Source organism: Pelodiscus sinensis, chromosome 1 (genome assembly GCF_049634645.1).
Source record: "Pelodiscus sinensis isolate JC-2024 chromosome 1, ASM4963464v1, whole genome shotgun sequence".
NCBI lineage: Eukaryota > Metazoa > Chordata > Testudines > Trionychidae > Pelodiscus > Pelodiscus sinensis.
The window spans coordinates 17,341,679-17,357,756 of record NC_134711.1 but is presented as its reverse complement, the minus strand read 5'-3'; the positions used below and the strand labels follow the sequence as shown (position 1 = coordinate 17,357,756).

At 41.4% G+C, this 16,078-nt stretch overlaps 2 long non-coding RNA genes across 3 annotated transcripts in view; one reads left to right on the top strand and one right to left on the bottom strand.

The window, feature by feature from the left end:
- LOC112544806 (uncharacterized) overlaps positions 1 to 16,078 on the bottom strand; it is a 61,295-nt gene that overhangs the window by 29,539 nt on the left and 15,678 nt on the right. The gene's annotated exons all lie outside the window — the stretch shown is intronic.
- Positions 4,931 to 16,078, top strand: part of LOC142829060 (uncharacterized) — a 63,883-nt gene continuing 52,735 nt past the window's right edge. Inside the window, exon 1 of one of the 2 annotated variants that reach the window (XR_012903266.1) lies at positions 4,931 to 5,433. This is a non-coding gene — a long non-coding RNA (uncharacterized LOC142829060). The remainder of the gene's footprint in view (positions 5,434 to 16,078) is intronic. The other variant, XR_012903265.1, reaches the window with a different exon arrangement.

Genomic DNA, 16,078 nt, shown 5'->3' with positions numbered 1-16,078 from the left:
CATGCAGATTTTTGCTGCATGGGTTAGAGGTGAGGCACCTCTGCGTGGGGTTATGCAGATTCACATAATCCATGTCTACTTGCACAGTGAACCTTGCTAAAAGGGGGTTTTAGGAGTAGCTACAGTAAAGGATGATTCATGAGCAAGGTTTCTGCACTAATCGTGGTGTCAAAGGAATCAGGGGATTAGGAAACTTTGTGGCCCACAAAGTCCCCTCATGGATAGTCCTGGCTGAATATCTCCCAAACTCTAGCCTGTCATGCATTTAGAGGACAAGATCCCATGTCCCATTCCATGGAGGATCGAACCTTGCCATTCCTATGTGACTATTTAAAAGGAGCTCTGGAACTCTCCTCTGGTGATGTTTCCTGGCTTCTCACTTAAGCTTTTCCAGCTTAGGGAACAATCAAGACCATGGTCCTTACTCAGGTAACATTGCCACTGGATTCATTTGGCCCCACTTCTGCCATACTGCTGTAATCTAAATAATAACTTACACTGCAAGCAGTGCCATTGAAACCAAGTTCAGAGTAAGGGCAGAAGAGTCAGGTCCCTTGAGGTAAATTTAGGGGGATGGTATCACCTAAGTCTACAGAGATTTAGCTGTCCATGCATATTATGAAGTACAGGTTGTACCTCTGTAGACCAGGACTCTCTGGTCCAGAAACATCTGTGTTCCGGCAGGAGCACAGACATTCCAGGATCAGAGAGTCCCGACTCCTGCCATACTGTGAGGAGACTGGGAGATTGGGAGTGAGGCAGGAGACAGGGGAGACAGGGGAGACTGGGAGTGAGGCAGGAGGGGGACAGCAGGCCAGTGTGATACAGTGTGGGGAGCCCAGCATGATGTGAGATATGAAGCTCTGCAGCCCTGCATGCAGCTTGGCAGGGCAGAGGGCTAGGAACTGCACAGTGGGTAGGGAGCCTACCTTTAGGGGTGGGCAGGAAGAGTGGCAGAGAAGGGGGGGTGGGGACAGCAGCAGGAGGGGCCACAAAAGGCCTCCCTTGGTCCAGCTAAATCCCTCATCTGGGACCAGTCAGGTCACAAGAGTGCTGGATCTGCGAAGTCCAACCTGTATATGCTAATAGGTAAGAGGGTTCTTCTTATTAAAACTATTTTAATGATAAAACGCAGACCATCTTTGTTAAGTTAAATGATTAGAGTAAAAGTCTTTGGTTATTTTGATTGTGCCAGGTTTTCTTTTTGTTTCATCAAAACAAAATGGTTTAAACTCTTTATGGTTATATTTTATTTGAATTAAAACAGAGTGAAGAGCTATTATGGACCAAATTATGCTTACTTTACTCATATAAGTGCTTTCACTGATTTCAGTGAGACTACTCACATAACTAAGGCAATAAGCCTTGGCCATAAAATTGTGCTTTAATAGATTGTGTTTAGTGCCCGACAAAGAAAGGCTTTGGAAACTTCCCTTATTACTGTTGATCTGCATTCTGGTTCTGCATAAAAAATCTCTGTTGGGTTTCTCTAGGTAGTGAAACCCTAATCCCAAATTGTCAATGACAGCTCAAGTCGAGTTATTTTGTGCAGAATCTTCTACAAAGCTTGTAAATTCAGAACATGGTGTATATCTAAAGTGAGTTTTCTACTACAGACTGTATAAAGTATGTGTGTGTATCTGCCTAAATGTAATTTTCAGAGAGGTAGCCATTTTAGTCTGTTTCAGCAAAATAAAAAGAAGTCCTGCGGTACCTTAAAGAATAACAAATTAATTAGGGCATAAGATAAATCAGATTATTTCACTTCAAAGATGATGAAGTGAGCCGTAGCCCATGAAGGCATATGCCCTATTAAATGTGTTAGTCTTTAAGATGCTGCGGGATTCCTTATAGTTTTTCTATAGACAATATATAGTATAATGGGAATAAGTAACATTAGTTATAATGTTAAGTTACAAAACTATTAGAATGACCTTGTGTTTTTTGATGCTCACTTTTTCACTTTTGGGGCTATAACTTCCGCATAAAGAAAAAATCTGGCTATATCTGTGTATAAAAGGGACAGCATTAAAAAACAGCTGAGGTTGAAATGTGCTGTGTAGCAATCATCCTTCTTAAGAACAAGATGAAACAAAATTAAAGTTATCCTTCAGGCTGAGTGTTCTTTCTTATGCCCAAAGCCACAGGTCCCTGCTCCCTCAATTAGAGGAGGAGGGTTCTTCCTTCTCTCAGGAAGCCCAACCTTGTTTGTTGACATATCAAAATAAAATGGGAGTAGAACCTGTTTTGACTTTGGCAGTATTTTATAAAAAAGAAAAGTGTCAGGTCCCACATAGTTTGGTGAGAATTTATAAACATAAGAATGGCCATCCTGGGTCAGATCCAAGGCCCATCTAGCCCAGTATCCTGTCTTCTGGCAGTGGCCAGTGCCAACGCCAGGTGTCCCAAAGGGTAAGAAGAGAATAGGTAATCACCAAGTGATACAGTCATGTTGCCAATTCCAGCTTCTGGCAGAGAGAGGCTAGGGACACCAACCTTGACCATCCTGGCAAATAGCCATTGATGGACCTAACTTCTGTGAACCTCCATGAATCTATCTAGTTCTTTTCTGAACCCCGTTCTTGGCCTTCACAATAACTTATGGCAAAGAGTTCCTTAGGTTGTCTGTACACTGTGTGAAAAATGCATCCTTTTTTTGTTTATTTGTTTTAAACCTGTTGCTTATTAATTTCTTTTGGTGACTCCCTAGTTCTTGTGTTATGGGGGAAAGGGTGTTTCACTTATCACAAGGTAGCTCAATGACCTGAATTGGAAAATCTGGATAAGATACCAGGTTTGGGCCTTTGTAGTAAGACATAACCACCTTTTTACTTCATTTCATTTTGTAGCATGTTTCTGTGCCATTCTGAAGAGCCTTCTAGTTCTTAAACCCTTAAACAAAGTGTCACTTCAGATAAAATGAGGAGGAGGAGGGAAAGCCCTACTAAGCCAACATAAGGTTACAAACATGCATTTCTCTAGTTAGCTTAATAAAAGCAAAGTCTAAACAGTTCTTCCCATGTTCTGGGGCTAGAATCAGCTAACGATAAAGGGTTCTCTCCTAATCTGTTGACTTTTGTCTTGCCATGACAAACTACAGGGTGATGTGAAAGCAAAGAGTACTTACTGTGTGAAGTGGGGTTTATTTGGTATAATTGTTTTTTTCCCCCAGAATTATCAACGTGTGTTTGAAATAGCTATTTGTGTTTGTTCAACATGATTTCTAATCGGTAACATTCCTACAGCTATGTAAGGACAATGATGTTATCTGGTACCTACGAACAAAGACCTTTTGGTTTGAATATTTTTACATGACCTGTGCTGGGCCTAATTTTTATTTCTCTTTCACTCTTGTAAGATTTTGGTATATTAAAAAAAAGCATTACCAGTTTAAACTAACTCAATTTTAAATTGATTTTAACACTGATGTAAACACCCTATGGAGATGCACTTCAGCTCTTTCAGTTTAAGCTGTTGCTTTAATTGGTTCTACTTAGAACTGTCAATTACCAAATTAAACTAAACTGGTTTACATGACGTTAAACTAGTTTAAGTAAAATCTTCATATGGGATTTAACAAGATAGACTTTAAATGATTGAAAATGTACAGTTTTATCATATAGACAAGGCCCTAATCAGATATAATTTCACTGAGGCCATACTGAGAACTATCTGTGGTTGTTTTAAGGTCATGATGAGAACCATCTGAGCCTACTGTCATTTTGTGGTGTGTTTTTTCAATAAAATACCTAAAATGTGTATCACATTGAAGCACAAAATAAGTATCAGGTCTTTCATTTTGCAATGTTTAGAAAACAAGCAGTTATATTAGTCAGTGCTGTTTTCCCAAACCTCTAAGAGTATATTTATCACCTAAATTGAAAGTGTGTGTGTATCTTGTTAGCATATTAATTTGAACAATTATGTTTTTGTCTGGAGATTGTTATTGTCTAGGAATTAATTCAGTTATGCCAGCTGAAAAGTTATAATTACATTAAAATGGGTATATTAATTTTTTTTAAAGAAAAAGTTTCTTCATGGCATGTTTTTGTGTTTCTCTGATTTCATCTCCTGCATTAATGCATTGTAAAACAGCTCATTTGTAATTGGCTTGAGTATAAATTCCTCTTGTCAGCAAGTGAAGCTTAGTTACCCAGATCAATTGAGGAGAAACATAAGGGGAATGTGTGGCTAAAGTGTATAGTGTTCAGGCCTGCCATCCTAAGAAGGACACTTGTTTCTATGTCTGCCTCTTCTAACTGCACCACTGCTCAAAAAAAAAAAAAAGCAAATCATGCAAAAGGGAGCAATAAATGCAGTGAAATTCTGCGTGTGAATTGTGTTTGGAACATACCGGTACTTGGTGAACCTTAGCTCATGGGGTGTTCATATAGTGCTGGGTATAAAACAGAAGAACCATTCACCCCAAAGAGAGTCATGCTAGATTTTTAAACCAACACTAGTGAGAGCAGAATCTGGATTTAGGTGTTTTATGAGTGCATGATTTTCAAAATAATAAAATATCTTTACAAAGCAATGGAAGAAAATGTTAATTTTCTTGACGTATCATTCTCTATTACCATCATGAGTTGGTTTTGAGTATATTAGCTAGTGCTATTTATTGTGGATCTATAGCTCATTGTGGAGTCAGTGAGAGATTCATGGACTTCAGTGGGCTTTAGATTATCCCTTCCCTATCTTTGGTAACATTTGTTATAGCTGATACAACACTGAGTAGCACAGTATGACTTCAGTGAACTTGGGATCAGATAGAAAAAGCCTATTCTCTTACAAACATATTTTTCATGTTAACCTCCATAATTAGCTGGGAACAAGATTATTCCCCCCTCCCCTTTTCTGCTGAGGTGCCCTTAGAAATACAACCCTTGTAAACTGTGCTAGGGGTTTGCCATTACCAGGTGAACACAGTAGCAGTGCAATCAGTAGCTAACTACTACAGATTGCTATGGTAAATAATGGCTGGTCTTAAACACAAGTCTTCCTTTAAACAATTTTTATATTTGTTAATATGATACTGGTGGATAATAACCTCCAGTCCCCACACTTTTCCTCCTTGTTAAATGCTTTTCCTTGAGCCCCATCAGATGGCCTCGTTAGCATATCACTGCCTTTCCCGCAGGCAGTGTGGGAACTGCTGCTACTCCCTTTAATTCCTGAGAAAAGCTCTATACAGGCTGTTGAACTTGGTCTCTGTGGGTTTGGGCTACCAAGTTTCATGTGCCTCAGAGAAGTACTTGTGGAAGGGGGGGGTGGAGTTCAGAGGTCAGCCAAGGAGAAGAACCTAGCATAACAGTTACACTATTGTTGTACTCTCTGCCTTTGGCACTCTTTTGGAATGCTGGTTGGTACTACATGACTGAGACTCCTGTGATAGTTTCCTGAGCCTCATCCCTTCTCTTTAAAAGTTTCAAGGTAAGAAAATGATTATTGTTTCCTGTTGATGCTATTTCCTATTTCTGCTTGATATTACTTTAACAGCAGTGAGGCTTTTTCCCTCCAATTCTGTGTGAGTTTTCGGCAATGTGAATTTTAATGCAGTGATCCTGATGGATTTAGATATGAGCTGTACTCGCTAGTATGAAAATTAATCTGCACATACAAGTTACTGCTGAGAGATGCAATTCTTCCTTGTGGATGGAAAGGCATTTAAATCAGATCACACCAGGGACTATTTATTATTTAAGTTTCTGTTAAAGAAAATACTACATATCCTTACACTGTAACTAGCAGTATATTCTATGCTTGTATTGTGATTCAGTTCCATTTCATAGCATCATGATGGTATCTTGCTCATTTTTAATGGTCTTCCAGCTATAGTCACTGCTTCTTGAGTGTGACACAAAATTGCTACTTTGGCAGATAATTTTTTGGGCCATAACATGGCCCATATTGGTTATTTCTGTTGAGAGTCACAATTCTGATCATCTGAATTTCCATAACCCCCCCCCCCTCAATCCCACAAATCGTGTTGCAATAACTCCATGGTCCAGCTGTGCTTTCTGCATCTAAATGCCAGAGCCAGCATTGAGGGTAGCAAGTTGAGCAATTGCCTTGTGCTCCATGGCACAGGGACCCTTATGAAGCTATGTTGTTCAGCTTGCAGCTTCAGCTCCAGGTGTTGGGCCCTGGGTTTCAGCCCCATGTGGCACAGCTTCAGCTTTCTGCTCTGGGCCTCAGGAAATCTAATGCCATCCCTGCTTGGTCAACATCACTAAATCTGCTTACATCCCCTCAGCAGGTCCTGGATCCTTGGTTGAGAACCATTGCAATACGGGCTTTCCTTGGTGAGAGATGTTTACTCCTGCCCCATGGAATAATCAAGCGAATTAGATCCCTTCCTAGACCTCAATAGCTGTCAAATATGGCCCAGTATCTTCCCAGTCCAACTTGTATCCCTGCTACTCTCCAGCAGCATGGTTCCTGGAGGAGTTTGCTTCCAAGTATCTCCCTGCCAGCCCTTTCCAGGGCAGTTCCACATGTGAGCGGGTAGGCAAATGAGTCCATTTAATTTATGTACTATATTCCTTGGACTTGTTGGGATGGTTGGAATGGAGAATTGCTGACTCACTAGCTCTACCCTCTACCACAGTCCAAGGACTGACCTCTGTAAAGCTGCCACAGAGGTGCTTTTGCAGGATAAATGACTTTTGTTGCATATTTCCTGCAGCAGTGATCTAACTGGGGTTCAACCCATCTGCCCATGGAGATAGTGGGGCTTACTAATATTTTTTATAGTGTACCATTCAAATGAATGTAACCCTTCTGCTTAGCTGTGTCAACAGCAGCCAGGTTCAATATCCATAGTGCCAAGCGCGGAAACGAAAGTCTACCCACAGATGTGGATATGTATGGATAGACATTGGTATCTTCTGATCCTCAGGGCTCCGCTCCCAATTGCAGCCAGTGGAGCAGAGCATAGTCCCATTACTCCTGGAAGCCAGTGCCTTCGGCTGGAAGCTCTTCCCAGCCATGTATTTGTATCACCCTCCATTCCCACCACCAGCATCGCTGTACAATCCCAGATAAGAGAGACCACAGGGCTCTAAGTATTGAGCCTTAATGTTATGAAACAGAACATTCTTGAGCCCTCATCAGACACTGCTAACTACTACCCCTGCGTGCCTCTGGGGGTGTATCTACACTGCAATTAAAAGCCCACCACTGTTCTGTGCCAACTTACGTAGACTGGTCTAAATTACAGAGTGAGGTTGACTGAAGGCAGCTTACATCAACCTAACTCTATAAGCATCTACACTCCTACAGCACCCACAGTGTTGATTCCTGGTGCTGGGCCACTCTTGGGGGAAAATGTGGGTGCTCAGCACCTACAAGCCACAGATGATCAACACCAACACCTCCAATCAGCTGATCTGCAGCTTGGGGGAGTGGTTTGGGAAAGGGTGGGAAGCAGCAAGTGGCCGGCAGGTGGGGACTCTGGGGGTGAGGTCAGGAACTGATGGAGTAAGGGTGAAGCCTTAGGGAGAGTGGAGTGAGGGTAGAACACCCCAAAGGAAAAATAAATCACAGCCCTTATCTACACTGCAATGTTATTCCCACCAATGTAAAGTCCCACTCCACCAACCTAATTACTTTCATCGCAGCACACCACTTAGATTCATGTAGTAGGGCTGAAGCAGTGTCAGTGTAGTGTAGTGTAGTGTTCTGGCTGTTGGCCCCTGGAAGTTGATAGCCCAGAGACCCTTGATGCTAATTGAGGCTGTAAGTAGCATAGACGTGACCATATTGCTACTCCTGATCTTTGGCCCTCAAAATCATGAATAGGCCTATACCTGGTATGATAAAGGATCAACTTCACCATGGCAACCAGTTGAGAAAAGTGACCTAGAGCTGGGATGGAACTCAGCTTTTGGTACCAACAGTATGACTCTGAAGTAATGCCTCTGCAGTTCATGGAGTCATTCTCTTTTACAGGGATGGAAGTAAAAGAGGAATTGTGATTCATAAAGAAAGTCAGTTTTTCTCTCTTCCACTTCACGCAGCAGAGGGAGGGACACCCTCACCCTACAAACTGTCCATGCTGTCAAGAGTTCAGTAATGGTGGCCTTTCTAATATACCTAGTTTATATGCTTCTGGGTTCTATAAATATGTTTAAAAGGTTACTGCACATCTGAGCCTTGCAGAAGTTTCTTTTTTTTTTTTTTTGCCTGGACTGGATTCTGTGTTAATCACAACTTAATCCACTGGTCTCCTTAAAAACAAGATTCTCTCTGTCTCTCTCCTTCATTGAAAGCAGCTGTACCATATTTTGTGTGTGCTAGTCTGTGGCCTTGCCAACTACATTATAAGAAACATAGAAGTCACCCACTAAGCTCTTTTTTCTTGGGAGCTTCTACTTAAACTAGGCACACATCACTGCCTGTCGTCTTTCCAACCAGCTTGAGTCCTTGAGCTGACCCATGCTCCTTCATTTTCAAAGCATTGTGTGTGGGGTTTAACCACTTCACTCCCATTAAGGTAAGTGGAAGAGATGTGGCTAAGCTCTTTGAAAACCTAACCCACAATGCTGAAAGAGTTGACTATAAGTAAGCCTGGATTTAGGAAACCAAAAAGAAAGTATTGATGAAAAGCCTTCTTCTGAATCTGTGGAAAGACATTTAAGAACATAACCTAGAGTAGGGTCAATCACATGCTAGTGCAGAATGATGTAGCCATAAGCAATGGCTCATTGTGTGTTTGAGAGAGAGAGAGAATGGGCAGAGGATCTGGAAGTTAAACCCATTTGTGCTGTTAAAAAATAGAATATGTACTAACCTCTTATAAGCAGATTTTTAAAATTGTTTTGTGAGGTCTTTACTACTTGCCCTGGCCTAAAGCAATGCTTAATGTGGTAGCTGCCGGCTTATTTGAGATTCATATACTGAAGTTCAGCATGCTGTAGACAGATGAGAGAATGAGGCCTGTCCATATGATCCTTTTAAATGCTGCTTTAATCTCAGTTTCTTTCAGACTGACTAGATTTCAAGTTGATGATCTCCCTCCAATACACAATGCTAGACCACTTAGAAATGGAAATTACACATTTTATGAGCATCAAAAACTGGAAGAGATTCAAACAAAAAGAAATAGAATTTGAATGAAGCATCTGGGGAGAAAATCTCACCTGTTGTCAATGGAACTGTATTTATTGACATCAGTAAATCTACATATACTTGAACCCATTGAGATCTGTCCCTTGTGCTTTAAACTTGGCTCTTTTAATAGAGCCTAAAGTAATTGCTGCTCAACTCCTCTTTGAAATTCAATGGATATGAGAACCTCAGTCTCTCAGATGCTGTAGAAAATTTTACTTTAGCATGGTTATCTTATTTAAGAAACAGCTAAAACATTCCACAGCTGCTGTGCAAAATACAGACTAGTAATGTCTTTGGATCTCAACAATGTATCTCTTTCTCTAGATATAGTCCAGCAATTTTAACCATGCATGGGAACCCTTTGGACACTTTGTGCAAATGCATAACATTACAACAATAAGAAACACAAAGGAAAATAAGCTATGGAATTTAAAACAAACGAGGAAAAAATACAATTCTTATGTTAGTGTACAAATTCCAAAGCTCTACTAGAACTCCAAAGAGAACACAAGGAGATCACTTTCCTTTACAGACTGTATTCTGTGTTTCCATTTCTTCCTTCCTACAACACTTGACTTCTCACTGCCAGAAAATGGAGAGGGGGGGGGGGGGGGGAGGGGAAGGACTAAGCAAATTAAAACAGACCATTCCTAAGGCAACTAGCCGGAAAGTATTTTTCAACCATGCTAATGAAATCCACAACAGTTACAAATGGAAATCTCTGTTTATATCTTAATTTATGTTTCCAATAATGCCACTTATATGAATAACATGTTTCTTATAAACTGGATAATAAACTGTAGGCTGAGACCACAGTAAGCTAGAAGAATGCTTTTTTTTTTTTTGGTTGCATTTTTAATGAAATGTGGTTCTAGAGGGTGGTAGAAGGTCCTTTTTTCATCGACGCCGTTTCTGAAAATAAGCATTCTCAAATCTTAAAATTATAAAGCAATATAACTTATCTAGAAACCATGCTGAATCTTCCATTCCTGTATGCATCAAATGAAGAAAAATATAAAGAAATTATAATTTGGAAATAAATTACTTTAGCATTAGAGTAATAAAATAAATCCATTGGAATTCTTTTAAAGATGCTGTATACAGTTTATTATTATTCAGTTGTCCCAGCTCAATTTAGTTGGGAGTTAGAGGAAAACTGAATTTAGTGATCTACTATATATTTGAGAGAGTGAACCTGTGTGTCCAAGAACTCCTAAATGGTATGAGCTACATCACCAAATTCAGTATACAGCTTCCTCTTTTATCATAATTTAAAGCAAGGTAAGGTTTAGTTGTGGCAGGAAAATGGGATGTGCCTGAAACAAGATTCTTCTCTGCATGGTTTCATGAGAAGCCGACAGAATCACCAGGCAGGTGAAAGGGATTTGCTGGAGACATTGCCACCTCCTCTCCCCCTATCCAGGACTCCCCAACCCTGAGTCTCCCACCCCCAGGTTCTCTTTAGAGAGGGTGGGGAGGGGCTGAAGCTTCCCCCCCATTTATATGGGAACATTGCTGGCAGTTCCCCTTCATCAAGGATCAAGGGGAAAGTGCACATTTTGCTGCATTCCTCACCCTGGCTGGGGAGTGCAGGGGTCAGACTAACCTAGACTTGCCCCAGCCAGGGGACATGCACTCCTCTCCTGGCTGCACCCAGCAGATCTGCAGTGGCCATGGAAAGGCACTTCTCTCCTGGCCCCAAGCTGCTGAACCCCTCCTTTCCAGGAGCATCCTATAGCAATGATTTAGATGAAGCACATATACTTTAATTTTATTTTCCAAAACCAAAAATTAATTTAGTTAAGAACATGAGTAACACCAGGCAAATCTTGTAAAATATATTTGTGAACTTTGTTTGCAGTATATAGCAAGAAAATTGAGTTTTAGGGATATTATTGGAGCTGCTTGAAACATTTTGGGACATTACATTTTCCTCTTATTACTGTAGCATTTTTGTTTGGCTAGAGAGAAATTAATCACTGAAGAATTTAATGCTTGTTAATTTGAAAGCTTGAGCCAAACAAGTGTTGCACAACCTGCCTTTCACGGAAATTTCAATTCTTCTTAGTACTGACCTGCAATACCCTTATTATTCTAGCTCTGAATCTATCTTGAGCAAATAATTTGAGAAATGTAGCCTCTTTCTGTTGAACAGTGGTGAGCAAAAAGGGAGACTAATGTATAGGGTACATAGTCCAGCCAGGAAGCCCACCTGAGAGGCACCAAAATATTTCTGAATGGACAGTTCTTGGATTTTATCCAAAATAGTTGTTTTTCTACTTTGTCAAAAAGTCAACATTTTCTATGGAAATTTGACAAAAACACTTTCTTCATCAATATATTGTGCAGAAAGGAAAAAAATAACAGCTTGAGTACAAGTTAAGACGCTTTTGGGGTTCATTCATGTCCACATTTGTGAACAAATTCATCCATCCTTTCACCTGGTTGCAAAGTGCTTTGCTTCATACAGAGCTATTGCTGACCTCTGAAGCATCCAGTGAGTGGCAGTTGGTCCTAAATGAGAAACCAGGATATCAGCAGTGTTTAGAATCAGGCCCTAACGCAGTGTTTCCCAGCCAGGGTTCCGCGGAACCCTGGGGTTCCACAGACTATTGCCAGGGGTTCCATGAGAAATCATGGAATAATATATATTTCTTTTTTTTACAATGAAAACTGGCATATATATATAACAGCTCTTTACAAATCAATTTTCTTGACAATTTAGCAGTAATTGAATTGTGCTCCTCGCTGTCAACTTTTTCTGCCCAAGCAAACGTTTTCATAGATAAGGGTTCCTTGGGATATGAAAAAATTATTTTAGGGGTTCCTCCATGGGGAAAAAGGTTGAGAAATCACTGCCCTAAAGGGATGTGTGTTTTATAACGGAACCATGATTGATCTAAGAATATGCTCCACATAGATACATGTGGAGAATATGCTCTTTTTTGTTCTCTCTAACCTCATTTTTGTAGCTCATATGCAGATAATTTAACCTAAAGTTACAAAGTCTCAGAGGGAAAGCCATGTTAGTCTGTAACTTAAAAAAACTTAAAGCCACAAGTGGTCCAGTAGCATCTGAGAGACTAATTCTCCCCCCCCCCCCCCCCCAAATACAGGTATATAGTATCATGAGCTATCATGGGCACAATCTCAATTGAAGAAGTTGGTTGTGACCATGAAATTTTCATGCAATTTGTGTCATAGTTAGGTTAACCTATCCTCCCTGATTAGACATGGCTAGGTTGATGGAGAAATTCTTCAGTCAGTATAGCTACTGCCTCTCAGAGGGGGATTAACTACTGTAACCCCCCCCCCCCTTTGTTAGTGTAGGAATCATCTACACTACAATACTAGAGCAGTATTGATGCAGCACTATACCTGTGCTATTCACGTGTGGAAATAGCCTGGGCTTCTCTGTGTCTCAGTTTCCAATCTAAAAAATGGGACTAGTAATACTATTTTTTGAGTATTCCAAGAGAGCTGGTCAATTTTTTTTTCCATTTAAAAAAAAAAGGGGGGGGGGAATACCAATTTTGACCAAAAAACTATCAAGTGTTCATCAAAAATCTTAAAACATGAAATCTGGAATTTTTCCATTTTCAGCTGCTGAAAACTTATTGAAGAAACACCCTCCCCCCCCAAAAAAAGTAGAAAAATTCCCAATCCGCTCTAAATAATAATTCCTTTCTCCTTTCCTTTGTCAGTCTTGTCTGATTATGGGCCCCCGGTCAAGGTGTGGGGAGGAGCCCAGGTCCATGCTCCCTGGAACTGCCAACCCTCAGAGCTGTTGGAGCCCACTACACCAATGTTTCTGAAAGTGTTCTGTAGAATCACTCTCAGGGTATGTCTACATTGCATTTCTCCTTTGAGAGAGGAATGCAAATGCAGACAAATGAAATTGCAAATGAAGTGTGAATTTGAATTTCCCGTGCTTCATTTGCATAATGGCATCTGGCCGCTTTTCCAAAACACTATTTAGAAAAAATCATGGGGTTATTTTGAAAAGAAACCCTTCCTTCGAAATAACCCTTACTCCTTAAAAAATGAGGATTAAGGGTTATTTCAAAAGGTTTCTTTCCTAAATAACCCCATGTGGACTGATTTTTTTTTTTTTCTCAAAATACAGTATTTCGGAAAAGTGGCCGGATACCATTATGCAAATGAAGCATGACATTTAAATCCATGCTTCATTTGCAATTTTGTTTGTCTGCATTTGCATTCCTCTCTCGAAGGAGGAATGCAATGTAGACTACCCTCAGAAACACATTAACTGGCCCTGGTTTGTTTATTTACTGGTGCCGTAGTCACAGAACCTCGCAGCTCACATTGGCTCTGTTTCATCCTTTGCAGCCAAGGGGACCTGCAGGAAGCTACACTGTGCTCTCACTGCCCCACCCTCAGCCCCCCCCCCCCCCCCCAGCATGCCACAGGGTGCTCTGGCAGCAATTTAAATAGCCCAGGGCTCTAGACTCTTTTGAATCAATGGGCCCAAGGGCAACTGCCACCTTTGCCTGGCTCCCTTCCCCTGGTTGGTTGACCTGGTTATAAATTCTTCAGGGCCTGGGCCATCTGTTACCATTTGCTTTTATATCTCCTGGGACCATGAAGCCCTGATCTTGACTGGCATCTCTTCTCACTATAGTAATACATGGAACACAGGAAATTCCATGATGTTGTGTACTACATCCTAGTCCTCTAGCATTGTTTTCCTCCTCGTTAGCTCCCATATCCCAACATGACGGAATTCAATTCACTTTAATTTCTTTGTGGGTAGATTCCTGCCATGCTTTCTCAGCAGCTCTCTTCTGCTTCATTGCCTAAGCAATTGTATAGATACAATACAATCAGTTGGTCTTAAAATGATTCTCCTGGTTAGTCCAGCATGGGGGCCAAAATGAAGATTTTTTTTTTAATTTTAGTATCGTCAAACTACCAAATCCATGATTTCAGTACGACATGCAAAGACAAAACAAAATTCTTTTTGAAAAACCAATTTGTATTCTTAACAAATTATGCACAACGTTTTTCCTCATTCCCTAAATATTGCAATCCGAACCTTTTATGGCTGTTTTTAGGAATAACAGGAGGGGAAACTAGCATCTTTATAACTGGGCTATTTTTCATCAAGTGGCAGATATTGTTTCATTTGCGAGAATGTGTTTTAGATAAAATGAAAAAGTACAGAATTTTTTTAATGAAGAAAAACTATTTTGTTTGTTTTAGAAGGATGCTTTCTACTTGAAAATGGGTTTCATTTTGAAATGCTGAACCAAGAAAAAACATATGGTTTTGTATTGTGGTCATGCCCTAATTGTCATCCTAGGTTACTAAAAATTATCTGAGTTGAGAGAACCATAGTTTTTCTGTTATTTTCCCTCTCTTTTGTGGGTGACACTTCATAACTTGAAGCCTGCTTCTTTCCCCTATCACCTCTGCCCCTGGCTTCATAATTCAGATTCTTGGCACATCATGTTGAGTTTTATGGTCAGGGTAGAGCAAATCATTCACAGCTGTCTCTTGCTTAGGTGTGTTCTGTGTTTAGAAGGTTTGGTGTTACTTCACCCTGAAATCAAAGGTGTTTCCATGATTCTGGCCTAATAATGTCAGTTTTATAACCAATTCTCTTTTCCTTTTCCTATTAATGACTGTTTTGCATATGCAGCAGACACTTGACAGGTGGTGGTGTCCAAATACCAATGCATGGAGACAAGATAGGACTGAATATTAGTCAACAGGCATTACGCCAATAGGAGTATTTGGTTTACTTTTCATTACTATACTAATCTATACAGCCTAATTTCCACTAGTACTCAAAACATAACTAAATGTATAGTTAGTAGTCCTGTGGCACCTTAGAGACAAAGAAATATGTAGAGTATCATGAACTTTCATGGTTTTACCCATGAAAGCTCATGATATTACACACATTTGTTAGTCTCTAAGGTGTCACAGGACTTCTCATTGTTTTTAAAGGTACAGACTAACACGGCTACCCTCTGAGACCAAATTAATAGTACTGTTGGCCTCCGTCGGTCATGTTGACCATGGATGACGTATCCTAGTTCTCGTCTTGGTTCGTGTCGGATTGTCTGGGACAGCGTCGGGGACAGCGTCGTTGGTGACTGAAAAGGCCAATCCGGGACAGGCATTCTTTGCCGCAGAAGTTGCAGCTGTAGGTGGTTCCCTGGCTGTTGTTGTTGCGTAACTTCCTGCGGGCTCGCTTTTCTTCTGATGCACGCATCATGTTCGTTTCGCCTGACTTGAGCTGTGTGGTCAGGGTGCCCCTCCACTTCGGGCGGTCTGCTGCGAGGTCTTCCCAGGACTGCGTGTTTATGTCGATGGCTTTCATGTCCCTCTTCACGACATCTTTAAATCGCAGGTTCGGGCGCCCTGTGGTTCTCTTCCCAGATGCCAGTTCCCCGTAGAGGATGTCCTTTGGGATCCTCCCATCCTCCATGTGGCGTACATGGCCAAGCCAACGCAGGCGACGTTGTCGGAGCATGGTGTACATGCTGGGGAGGCCGGCTCGAGTCAGAACTTCGAGGTTGGAGACTTTGTCTTGCCAGGTAATGCCCAGGATGCGGCGCAGACCTCGTAGATGGAAGGCGTTCACAGTACTACACACACGGATATTAATGTTTAACCAGTTAACCGGTGGGAGCTGGAGCAGCTCCCCACCTGCTATGGGCAGAGGACTGCTCCAGCCCCAAGGGGAGGCTGGCTTTGGAGAAGCCTCTGTCCACAGCCGGTCTGGGCATCCCCCAAGCAGTGGCTGCTCTCAGCAGGATGTCAGAGCAGCTCCTGCCTATGAGGTGCCCTGGATTATTGGAGTCAGGGGCTGGTCCAGCAGGGCTGGAACACTCCTTCCTGTGGCAGGGAGAGGGACTGCTCTAGCCCAGCAGCAAGCAGGGGGGGCTGCTCCAGCTGGGCTGGAGTGACCTCCCTCACCCGCAACCTGCCTACC